General features: G+C 40.1%; 1 protein-coding gene across 9 annotated transcripts in view; it reads left to right on the forward strand.

Annotated features, from left to right (window-relative positions):
• The first annotated feature begins 625 nt into the window (after positions 1-625).
• DICER1 (dicer 1, ribonuclease III) overlaps positions 626-12853 on the forward strand; it is a 71809-nt gene continuing 59581 nt past the window's right edge. For 3 of the 9 annotated variants that reach the window (XM_026107686.2, XM_064512128.1, XM_026107688.2), the window contains exon 1: positions 751-967. The gene's annotated coding sequence lies outside the window, so the exon portion shown is untranslated. The other 6 variants (XM_064512125.1, XM_064512127.1, XM_064512126.1 and 3 more) reach the window with 6 other exon arrangements.

A 12853-nucleotide genomic window follows, 5' to 3' on the forward strand; every position in this document is an offset into this window, starting at 1 on the left:
ACCTGTTCAACTTTACTCTGTAGGGATGAAAATCTCGTTTCAGTCATAAGCACAGCTCACCAGCTGGATGAGATTACACAGCAGCACTGTTCTGCCACCTCCAGTGGGGAGCTGTGAGCACAGGTGGCTGCTAACTGGCAGCAGCCAGACCCACATCTATCTTGTCTGGGGCCAGTACCAGCAAGGGCTGAGGGTGCCAGCTCCAGTGGTGGAAGAGTAGTGCTTCTTCCTCACGGAAATGACTGCCTCTGTGTAAGGACAAGTGGGATATAGCAACAGAGTGGCCAGAGAACCACAGATTCCGCTCACCGTGATCAGCCCTGCCTCAGCGGGAAGAAAAAAGCCCCCAAAGCGGCCTCGCCATTCCGACAGCCCTTACCACCCTTCGGAGCCTCATCCCCTCCCAAAATGGCGGGCGCGACCTCGCCTCAGCGGAGCCGCCTGCCGCCTCTCGCGCCCCGAGGGCGGGGGGGGGGAACGGCACCAGGTGCTGAGCGCTTGGCGCTCCTCCGGCGGGGGGAGGGGAGCGCGCACACACGTGAGCCCCTGGACCACCCTGCGTCTCCTCAACCGCCGCTGTATCTCGCCATCGCATTGGCTAGCCTGTGAACCTTTCACCTTTTACCCGCTCTCGCCGCCAATCGCCTGGCTCCTCTCATGCTGTGGGGATGTGGAACGTGCGAGCTGCGCAGGGTGACATTCTCGGAGCGGGTTTGCGTTGCGGGCGTTGGGCGGCCCCTGTTGGTATGGGTGGGAGGGGTGGGGGAGGTGCTCTGTTTGCGTAGGGTCGGCAGCGCAGGGGGAAGGGAGGGGGAGGAGGCTATCCCGGGCCCAGGTGAATGGAGGAACCTGACAGTTGGGGGGAGTGAGGAGGCGGCGGCGGGGAAATGGCGGCGGCGGCGGCAGCAGCACAATGAGACGCGGCCTGTAGTGGGGGGAAGCGCCGGGCTGGGTCCCGTCCGAGCAGGTATGAGATGGCGGCCCAGGCGCGCCTGCCCTCGCCCTGGGAGCTGCATGGCGGCCGGGCACGGTGCCGGAGCGCAGCGCTCGCCGCGGCCGCGCCGCACGCCGAGGGGCGGAATGGCGGCGGGCGCTCCCTCCCCGCCCTCCCGCCGCCGGCCCGGGTAGTCCTGCCCCGCCTCTGTCCCAGCCGCCGTCCTTGTCCCCGCGGGGGCCCCGCTGCCCCGGGCGCCTCCGCGATCGGCCCCAGCAACTTCCCGCCGCCGGCGGGGCCCGGGCCTCCCGCGTGGGGCGGCGGCAGGGCCCCCTGGGCGCCGCCGCGATCCGGCCCCTCTTGGCTTTGTCTCCGCGCCCCGCGGGCAGCCGCGCTCGGGCCTGCGGCGGTGCGCGCTTGAGGGCCCGCGCTCTGCCTGCCCTGGCCTGGGACTTCCCGGAGCCGTCGCGCCGTGTCGTGGGGGGCAGGGGCAAGAAGCGCGGGGGAGCGAAAGAGTTCCCGCTGTTCGGTGCTGCGGTTTAGGGGATGTAAGAAACTCTTAGTTCTTTGCTTTTCTTCTTTTCCATCCTCTTCCAATTTAGATGAGGCCTGTCTGCATACATGTAAAAACACAGTGGCAACGTGATTAGGGCATACCTTGTGCTGTGTGATCTTAGGTTGGAAAGACAAAAGGTTAAAAAGGCAAGTGTCCTTTGTAATAGAATTTGATACTAGTTAGATAATATAGAAAACCCTCAATAGATGGAAAATGAATTGTAGTATTGACTTTTTTAAAAAAATCTGATATTATTTGTTTATTTATCAGAAATGATTGTTTCTAAAAGCTAAGTTTCTTATTGGTCCAGTTGATTTCAGCTGCTAAAAATCTGGAGGATGCTTGGTGCTTCCGATGATGAGTTATGAGTATTCTTGATGTTAAGATACTGAACTTCAAGATATGCAGTTGCTCACCTACTGAAAGCTTGTAGGTTGGAAGGCGATTACCACTTTCAAAGAAACAAGACAAAATTTTAAGAACTAACTTTGCAGAAACTTGACCAACACTGTGTTGCACAGTGTTATACTGTGTAATAAAGTTAGAATTGACAATTCATTTAGAATAAAATGGCATCAATGTGCTATTGTATAAATCCATGCTGGACCCTTATATTTAATGCTGCATGCAGTTTGGGTGTCTTCCATGTATCTTTCTTCCATATGCAAAAGGTTATGTTAGACTAAGAGAAGGAAGAGCCAAAGTTGACTAGCGTGGTTAAAGGACTAGAACTTTTCAGCCAGGTAGGAGATGACAGAAAAGGAATAAGAGAGATGTCTATGAAATATAGTTGTGGGGAAAAAAAAACCAGGTTGGGAGCAGTTGTTAGGGTTCCCCTCCCCTTCATGTTTTTTGAGGTTTCTGTAGTTGATAGTTTCAAAGCAAACAAAAAGAGATTTTTTTTTTTTTTTTTTTTTTTTTTTTACATTCTATGTAGCTACAATACCTGCTGTAACAGCATATTGGCAATGCCAAAAGCTTACATAACGGTCAAAATAATTAGTTTGTAGAAAAAAAAATCACCAGAGAGTGTTAAACACAGAAGAAAATGTCAAGGTGATTGGTCAGCGGAAAGTGGTACTGCTTGCCCAGCTACTATGTTCCTTCCTACACGTCCTCCATTGGTCACCAGTAGAGGGAAGCCAACAAGCTAGAAAGATATTTTGTCTGACACAGTATTGTTCTAATGTCTTTATATAAATTGCAGTGATTGATGAGAAACACCTTAATGTGCTGTAGCTTAAAGATTAACAACAACAAAAAGCTGAACCTGTAACTCAAACTGTTCTTGTGGGGGTTTTTTGTGTACTCCGTATGTCTTTCTCATTTCCCATTTCAAAAATTTGTAAGGGCTGTTTCCCATTTTTCAGAAAAGTTCATAGGTGGCGCAAAGTTGCTTTAGCATACCTGATTATAAAATCTGAGTATCACTGCTTCATCCATGTTGCCTTTCAGTATGAACTGACTGAGCTTTTATCTCTCTGTAACCAAATGCCAAATTACTGGCAAAGACAAATAGAAGGGTTTTATCCATCTTAAAGTAACCTGGTAAAATGGATATGGTAAACTTGGGGGTTGACATATTTGATTTATCTTCTAGATAAAATGTAGAATATAATTGATAGCAAGAGTTCAATTTTGAAACGGATTGTATGTTTACAGACAAGCATTATATTACATAGTACGTACTGAGAATACAGACAAGAAAATCAAAACCTTTTTTGAAATATTTCATAATTCTCTGTGAGGGAGTAAACGGTTTGGGATTTTTTTTTTTTTTTTCCTGTCATGTAGGTGCAACAAACTAGAGAGTATACTGAGCATGATATGTCATTGCTGGGGCAGTGAGATGGTTCCTGTGCTCCACTTTCTTGATGTCCTAGTGATTATCTGTGCAGCCACTGACCATCTGTATCCCATCTCTGTCATATGTTCAACAGTAGTTTCTTCAGGCTGAAAGCTGCTTCCTGGAAGTAAAATTCCTTTGCTGCCTTTAAAGAGAGTGAAAGTATAATTATAGTATTGTACAGAACAGTAACCTCTACATGTGATATGCTATTAGAACATTCTGCCCTGAAGGCTAACAATGATGACTGGAGCAGGGGAGAAAGTGAGATTTCCTTACACCCTCCAGATGTCTTTCTTCATCCTTTTGCCTTTCACATCTTACGTATGAAATGTGATAAACTAGTTGAGGAAAAGATGATATGCAGTAAAAAAGTATGCTTTTTAGCTGAAGTTACTGCAGTCTTGGGTAGGGCTTGGTGTTCAAACTGTGCTAATTGTTTGAGGGGCTGGGCAGACATAGGCATGTAATTAAAATAACTGTTCTAAAAGGTTTAATCCATAGGATAAAACAGTGCATGCTTTCTTTTTAAAACCTTATGCTGTGATAATCTATTAAGTGAGTGCTCTCCATTTTGGTAGTTCTTGCCTGCTTTATCTACTTAGCCATAAATTTTCAAGTTTGAAGGTTATATCTAAAATTCCCTTGTTCTGCTCTTTATTGTACACTGTATTAGCTAAGTAAAATTTGAGATACTTGTCACTTTCAAACTGCTGCTGCTTTTGGAGTAGTAAAGCAGAAGACTGAAACTATTATCAAGGAATTTACTTGCATTGTTTTGCCTGCTTTTGTGGAGGAATGTGGGAGATGATGAAATGTCTTTCTCTAGTACAAATGGAAGAAAATAATATTGTCCAACCTCTCCCTGCATGAATACTTTTGAAGCCAAGGCACTCTTCTACCTCTTGTCATGGCTTCAGAGGTTATACACTCATGAATCTGCTATTCTTGTTTTGCTTGGTATAGGTGTTACTTTTGGGTCCCTTCTTAGCAAGAAAATAGAACCAAGAGTGTTCTCTCTTGATCCTTGCTAGTATTGTAGAAAAATGTATTGCTTTTCATGTGCTTTTTCCTCCTTAAGGTCGTGGCTCTGTAACCTGGCTTAATCAGTTTCTGCCTATGTGCTGCATCTTCTGTTGCCACCACAAAAGATCAGTTCCTTGATTGGGTTCACCAAATAAGTATGCCCATGCATGCACGCATCCAGAATGTAGCGGAGAGGGTGGTGGCTCAAGGGATTGATTGTTGGGGGCAGAGGTGGGCAGGTGGGGGCTATTTAAACTGGTGGTGTTACATGGTTCATCAGACTCTGCCTTTGTCGTTTTTGTTTCATTTGTACACACACACAAAAAAAACCCTTAGTGTGAATTATTAAAACCTGGTTTCCAGTGCTCACTCCTCTTTTGGAACCTCTGGTTCCTGGTAAAAGGTCAACCATACAGTGGCCTTTCTGTCAGCAGAGATATGAATTAGAAGCTGCATAGGGAAAAAGATTCAGTTTCCTTGAAAACTTACAGGAAATCAGTATTTTTTTATTATTTTCTTCTTTACAAAAACTGGTTTGGAGGTTTAGATCTACCCACTTACTGGAAGCATGCATTTCCTTTCCTTAGGAAGTGAGACAAATAGAGCTTACTTTCTAAAGCTGATTTCTTTGACTCCATTGAGATGATTGGGATATGCAAATAGCCAGCTATTAGCACATGTCTGGGCTGGTTAGCTTTGCAATTCATGTTTCTCCTTTGTTTACAACAGTCTGCTTTGTTATCTGTGATCTAGATCAAGTGTCTTACTGCTTTCTTGCAACTGTTACTGGCTCTATATGGTGACTTTGGCCATTTTTTCTTTTCTTTACTTGTACAGTAATTATAGAAGCACGTAGGTACTGTTGTGAACTTCCTTCTGAATCTTTTTAAAATATTTACTTAAGCTGTATGTTTGCTTATTTAAGAACAAATGAACAAAACTTACTTAAAGGCTAAGCTGCTAAGTAATTGAAAAGAGAGATAATCTAGTGGTTAGACATGGTCTAGGATTCAGGAGACCTAACCCTGGCTCTGAGAGTTCTGGCAAGTTAATTCAGGTATCTTTCTTTTCACCCCGCCCTTTCAGTTTAGCTTTCAAGTGCTTGAATCAAGGACAGTTGCTGTGTTTGTATGCTGCATTTGTGCCTTAAATATATTTAGATGTATTTAGGCTGACTTACTAATTGTGGCTTTATGAAATGTTCATTAATTTTATACTTGATCATCCTTAATGATAAGGATATTAGTTCCTGGGATCAATCTCAAGTGAGACTTCTAGTTCCTGAGTTTTAGTTCTGAGCAGGCAAATCTCTCTGCCTTGCTAGCTTCATTGTGCATAGTGAGTAAGTTTGCCTTTGGAAGAGGACACTGAAGTGAGATCAAGTGTTTACAATATAACTAAAAGCTTTGGCCTCTCTCTTTTGAAGTGACCCATAACCTTTTCCCATCTTTCCACGGAAGTTAAATGCCTGTAGTATAGATTGCTACATAAAGTTATTAATCAAGAAGTGATATGATCTGTGTGAGAGATATTTGAAAGAAAGATTTATTCCTGTTGCTGAAGATCATCTTTAGTTACAGTACTAACACAGTGCTGTCTCAGTGTTCTACAAGATTTTAGAAACTGAATGATTATTAAAGATCCAAAAGGGGTGTGAAAAAGGACACTTTTTTAATTGGTTTGGACTTCCCTTACTGCCTTAAGTTCTATGAATCCCAAGGAAAGTTTTTTTTTTTTGGGGGGGGGGGGAGGGGGCTGTGTGTCTTGTTTAGTTTGTTTTCACTAAAATGCTTTCCTGTTTACATGAGGCTAAATAAGAAAATTGACCTCAGGAGATAAATAATTTCTTCCAGTTTAGTGAACTGCATCAGCGTGTCAGTTATGAATGGCAGAGGCAGTGTGAGGAAAATGGCAGAAGCATCTTGCTAAGAGTGTGGGGGTTATCCTTTTCCTCTTCTACCTTTCTCAATTATTTCTACAGTTATTCTGAGCAAGACCTGCATTTTCTGTTAGCCTGTGAAAATTAAATGAAACCCCTTTGATTTCTTTATTTTGTAAAGAGTTAAAAAGAAAAAAAACAAAATTTTTTTCCCCTTTCCTCATTGTCTTAAAAGAATATTGAACCTATAGTCAACATCAGCCTCCTAGCTTTGCTTGTTTGGGAAATAAAGGAACATAGCAAACTAACTCTTACTGCAAGAAAAAGCTGTCTATTTGTATACTTTCAGGGATTATAAATATGATAATTCAGGCATGTATATTCAGGTATTCAAGTTCATGGGTTTATATGTTGAACGGATTAGTTGATTCATTTTGTGTATAATCAGAAAGACCTCAATTTAGTGGAATTTTCCCCTGGAGAAGTGTGACTAGAGTACTTCCTTTGGAATTTCTGTTGTGGGATTTGAAAGGAAAGAGCTTGAGCTGTGACAGGCAACAAAACTCTGAAGGAGCAGGTGTAGGCTTTATGAAGGTAATGGGCACCATAGGGCCTGTGTTTTTACCTTGAAGAGTTCATTGAAAGGGACTGGGAGAATGCCAAAAACATTTGAGCTCCCTGAGTCTTGGAAAGACACGTGATGAACTCCCAGGAGATGAGTAATTTTCTCTGTGTTTTTTTTTGCATGGCTAATTGCTCTGCTATATAGAAGTTGAGATGTGAAACCTGTTTTGATTAATACTGAGTTTTCTGGAAAATGGTCTTCACCAAACTACATGTTACCTAAACTGAATAGAAGGTGAGTTTTCAGTAACAGAATTCATGATTTAGTAAAACTGCTCACTGAAAGATTTTTTTTGTTTGTTTTCTTGTTTCTATCTCGGTGGATAAGGGTCTACAAGGAACTACTGAATGGTTTAAGGAGATATAGTGCCTGGCATAATGATGAAGCAGGTGCTGCCTTCTGCCAAGTGCTTTAGGTTGCATGGCAGTAATACTACTAATGCATACTTTGCCAACTATTAAGTGTTGTTAAAGCCTTCTATCAGTTCATCTTGTTACTGCTGTTGTCTGGCACTAGACCTTTCCTTTTGTTGCGTTCGGTTAGTTGGTCTTGAACTAGACAGCAGGAAATCATGCCTCTAGAACTTTGGGTTTATCCTAGGGTGTATTGTAGCACAGGTTAGCAACAGTTGCAATAGAGACAAGAAGTTAGTGTCTGGTTTTGAGTGACAGTCAAAAACCTCTTGAATCCAGAGGAAAAAGCAAACTGCAGTGTAGGTAATCTAGTGGCTTGTTGCTCTCAAAATGGATGACTCATCTGAGCCCCTCAGCTGGCTAATTCAACTCACTGAACTAGCAGAAAACTGGTCTAGCCAAAAATAATTTTAAAAAGTGCTGTTTTAGTAGCTGAACTATTTTTCTCCAAAAAAATCAGACAAATGTTGAAGCTGTTTAGAGAAGGGAAGGAAAAGTGAGGGGAGTAGGGCTCCTTCACCTAGCACCAGGTTTTTAGGGGATTGGATCAGCATCTCTTGAAATCTAATCCCAAAATGCTTCTTCCCAGCTGATTGTCTTGCTTGCTGTGTGAATATTGGTTTCTCTTCTCTGTCACTTAAAATATTTTTAAAAATTATTTTTCTCAACTTTGCACTTTCTCACTTTTTGTTAGGCTTTTGTTATGTGCAGGCTTAGTAAGCTTGGGTTTTCTTATATGAGAATCTGGGGTAAATCCTGGATATGGATCAAAATAAGAAAACTTGTAGCCTGTTATGAAAATGGAATGAAATACCTCATTAGACTTAACCACATTTGTTTAGTGAGTAATATTTTCAGGTTTCAACAGCTTTTAAACAAAGGTAATAACCATTAGAAAGTGTAATAATCAGGATGGAACATACATGCTCTGGCTACATTTGATTAGTTTGGGAAATTCAGATCCAAAGCTATGGTCAAGTTAAAACCTCCCATTTTTATCTAGTAGGAGTTTATAGTCCTGACTCCATAATTAGGGAGCTGTGCAAGAAAATACTTAAAACTTTAAAGCATCATTTCCTGTTTTCCTCAGATCTAACAATTATGTATTCCAGGGTAGTAATATAAACAAATACAAATCAAAGTGTAATAGCCTAAATCTTGAATGTTTTCCTTTATCCAATTTTGCATTCTTCTGAAACTGATCTATGTTTAGTAATGTGTGTGTAATTTGTGTTTTTAGACACAATATGGTTAGCCTAAAGTGTAGTGGTTAGGCTTCAGGGCAGGAAGGGCAAAGCACTGTCCTGAATTTAAAAAACAAATACACAAAATCCTAGTCTCTTTATCACCAGTGTGATGTAGAGACTTCTAATTCTTAATTTGAAATCAAAGCTTTAGTCCACAACAGAAGTCTTTAGAATTTCCCACATAATTCTTTAAAAAGTAACAAGTTGAACTAACCAGGACAGACAAGTCACCTTTGTAAACCAGGAATATTTCCTGGTTCCCTGCCACCCCAACTTGAATAAAGTTCTGTTTCTTCCCACCCCATTAACTTCCCTTCAGAGTAAAACTGGGGGAAAAATTAGGCTATGCAAATTTGCAAGACCTTAGTTTCTCTGATGGGCCAAATTAATCTTCATGGTGAAATTTCAGTGCAATTAAAAAAAATGAATAGAGCTAGTACAGTTAAAATACGTTAAAACTTTGAGCAAGACTATCCAAAAAAATATAAACTATGTGACTTTCAATGTTAGAAGTTTAGCACTTACAATCTGGGCTGAACCTTTGTATCCCATTGGATTTACATTCATCAGTTTGAATTTACAGGCATTTCTGCTTAGAATGTCATTTGACTGTATGTATAACAGTTTCATATTAAATTATTGTGGCCAATACTTAATGCAAGACTATTAACAATTTTGTTATGGTACTGTTTATAGGGTCTTATTAAAAAGACAAAAGCAGAAAGTTTTATATAAAATATTCCTGTTCTTTCAAACTTTGCATTCTAACTAGGAGAGATAAGATAATGGAGATACTACTCAAACAATAAATCCTTTTTCCTCTTAGGCTTCTGAAGCATATAGCCTGTGTCACAGGCTGTAATTTGACAAGCATTTTACCTGGCATTTCAGCCTAGAAAGATAATACCTGCATGTACCCAGGCTAGTGGTATTTGCTGTCGAGCCTTATTGGTGCAAGCATTTCTGAGATTGTACGGTGAAACAGATTAGGGAAACTGATTAATATAAGAAATAACTTTTCTTTTTGTGTGATTTCTTTTATTACTATTTTTCTTACTGTTATGGTCAATATCCAAGTCTGGTCACAAGTTACATAGAAACACTTGTGCCAGTGTGCGACAGCGGGTGAGAAGCAGCATGTGGGATGAAGAGTGAATAAGAGAGTGCTGCTCTTGTGCGTATGGCAGTGCCAGCTTAAATGCATGTTAAGCTATGATCTGGGAGACTATCAGACAGGAGGATAATATATTCTTTTTCTTACTGCTGTGTAAAAAATGGAAGAAAAGTAATGAAATACAAAGCGGCTTTCTTGTGTTTTGTCTGTATTGTGGAATATCATATATTTTCTGTGAATATTTTAGAAAGCTTTATCTATACAACCAGAAATGTTTTTTTAGCGCTAAGACGAACAGCCACTCTGGTGAAATTAAGATAAGGTAAACCTCTGGGTATGCTCTGTGCTTAATCCTACTTGCAAAAGAGTAGTAAGGCCACTCTTCTGAGAGACAGCTTGAACATAAGGGCTTAGTGCACTTCTGCGCATTTTTTTTTTTTTTTTTTTTTTTTTTTTTAATGAACTCCATTCTTGATTAGTCTCAGTTTTTCTAAGCTCTGGTCTACGCAGCAAAGTCAAAATTTTTCAGAACTATATACCTTTATTATTTCATTATGAACTGTTTTTATATTGGAAGGTGCTAGAGGCCTAGGCTTGGTTTGGTCAGTTTTAGGATATGTTTAAAAGATGTTGAAGTAAATTGTAAATTATGAAAATGGCTCTCCTTTGTATATATTATAATTAAGAGAAAACACTTCTACCTTTTGAAACATTCTGAAGTTTTTACATATCAGAATTATATCCTGTATTCAGTAAGTATCTGTCCAGTCTTTAAAATGGGGAAAACTAAAGTTTGCATTTTTCTAAATGATAGTGCATTTATTTTTGTCATGCAGAAAAGGTGTTGTAACTCATCTGTTAACTAAAGAGAGGTTGAATTTTTTCTAAAGCTGGGCTATTTGTTCAAAGCTGGGAAAGCAGTTGTGAGGAAGAAATGGAAAGTCTTTCTAATCTCCACCGAAAGTTAGGCATATAATCTGTTTAAATCCTTCTGAAAGTCATACCAGCCTATAATCTGTATCTTTAGGCATCTTTTTGCTTCTGCTTATGCACAATCGATTAAGTCATATTATTAACTATAGCTGATCAAATCAAATGATCACTTAATGATACTGAAAGTCAAGTATATTTAAATATTTATTCAGCATAATGTAAGGTTCTGTTTAATAGTATAGCTTGCAAAAAAATCATATTTAACGGAGTTCTAAATTCTTCCCAAATACACCTTAATATACACAATGAGCAGGAAAAAGAATCTTTTCTACATAGTGGAGTATACCAACTAACAACCTAAGCAATGTAATTATGTGAATATCTGTAATACCCCTCCTGATTTATCAGAGGCTAATGTTCAGTATGAAGCTATACTTAGTTGCAAACCAGCTGTCAATATCAACATAATTGATATCAATAAAGAAGTTTTTTTTCTAAAGAAAACTTCAAAAACATAATATGTTTATAATTGATAACTTAATCATTATTTGTATCAGGAAATCTTAGTTTAAATTAGGGGATGTTAATGCCTTTGCTTTACCTATTGCTATTGGGGTAGTATGGTGGAGTAGTTTAATTTGCTCTACAATGCTATTCCCCTGCTTTTTAAACTAAATTCTTTGATGTCTTAAGATTCTTTTTAATAAGTAGTTTTTTTTGAAGCAGGAATGTCTCTACTTTTCCCAGAATTTGTTTGTATTTGTGGTGTTCTGCTTTGTTTCTAGAAACCTGTTTCTCTGCTTTTATTCCTTCATATCTAGATTGAGCTTTCATTGTTCTTTGTCATTTAAATGCTGGCAGTATTTCTTCTGATACTGCTTCAAAGTTTATGTATTCATTATAGCTGCTGTGCCCTCCATCATCTTCTGTGTTGTCTCATGGATCTCTTTAGAGAGTCCAGATTTGACTGTCCTCTGGAGAGCTACATATTCAGTCAGTCTGACCTACTGGAATTGGGCAGCAGCAGGGCATCATTAGGATAAACGAAGGCAAGGAAGTACTCACTGCTAAGTGAAAATAATGTAGTATTGCAGTGCTGCCCAAGGGTCAGATAACAAACTGTCAGGCAGTGTTTCCACAATGTGCGAGCCCTAGAATGAGTCATAAAATGTAGAGCACTGTATTTTCTCAAATTAACCCAGATCTGAAGAAATGTGTTGGTAACTTTCTGCAAAAGGTCATGTGTGAATCTGTATTTTCTTTTCCCAGTTTGAAAATGGTGGCAATGCATTCTGCTGCTTATCTGGTGGTGTGTGTTCCCCCCCCCCCCCCCCCCCCCCCCCGGCTTCCCTTTTTCATCACCAGGATTTCTGCAGTGAAAGTAATTGCTAACCTATCACTTCATTTTACGGGCCCTAATATATCCAAAATAGAAGCTTAGGACAACAGTAGAAAGGGAAGATAGTCCAGGTGCTGCTGATGCAGTTGTCAAGCTGTCAGACCTCACAAAATTAGGCTTTTTTTTCTTCCTTCCCCAAAAGCCCAGAATGGGAGAAATCACAAAAACATTTCAAGATATTTTGCTGTTGGCTGCCAGCTGTTGGCTATCTAATGTTGCTGAAATCAAGCAACCTGGGAAACTTCTGCTATTAAGCCTCTGGCAATTAGATGATATTAGGCAGGATGACAGGAAGATTGACAACTTTCATGCAAGTTACAACTCTATGTGATAAGAGCAGGACAGAACTTTGTTTCCTTCACTTCGTTGTCTCTGTTTTTTCAAAACTACCATTATTTGGTAGCCAGTGCTGTGGAGCCTGGTAATATGAAACCTAGAATAATATGGTTAGAAAAGAAGCTCTACTGAAACTAGTGTCTTTATCTTCCACCCTGTAAATACAGTTACACTTCTCAACTGACTGAATTACAAGACTGTACTTCAGCATTGCAGAAGAGAGGAACTCATTGCAACTATCTTTCCCATGTGCCAATTATCCAAGCTAGTTCTGGAAATGAAAGTATTACAGGAATATATTAATTCTGAGTTGTACTCTGCTGTTAATTTGCAGGTACAGTACTGCTTTAATTTGGTTATATAGCTTCCAGAACCCAAGCTAGTATCGGAAACCCTCAATTATACCATATAGAGGGACCATTTAACACTCAGAATATTATTTCTCAGCTATGAATAGCCAAAGATGCAAAGCAACTGCTAAGAATATTGAAAAAGTGGAATTGTTTAGCAAAATTCCATTATCTTTCCTTCTAACCTGCCTCTAT

The sequence above is a fragment of the Dromaius novaehollandiae genome, chromosome 5 (assembly GCF_036370855.1).
Source record: "Dromaius novaehollandiae isolate bDroNov1 chromosome 5, bDroNov1.hap1, whole genome shotgun sequence".
Taxonomy (NCBI): Eukaryota; Metazoa; Chordata; class Aves; order Casuariiformes; family Dromaiidae; genus Dromaius; species Dromaius novaehollandiae.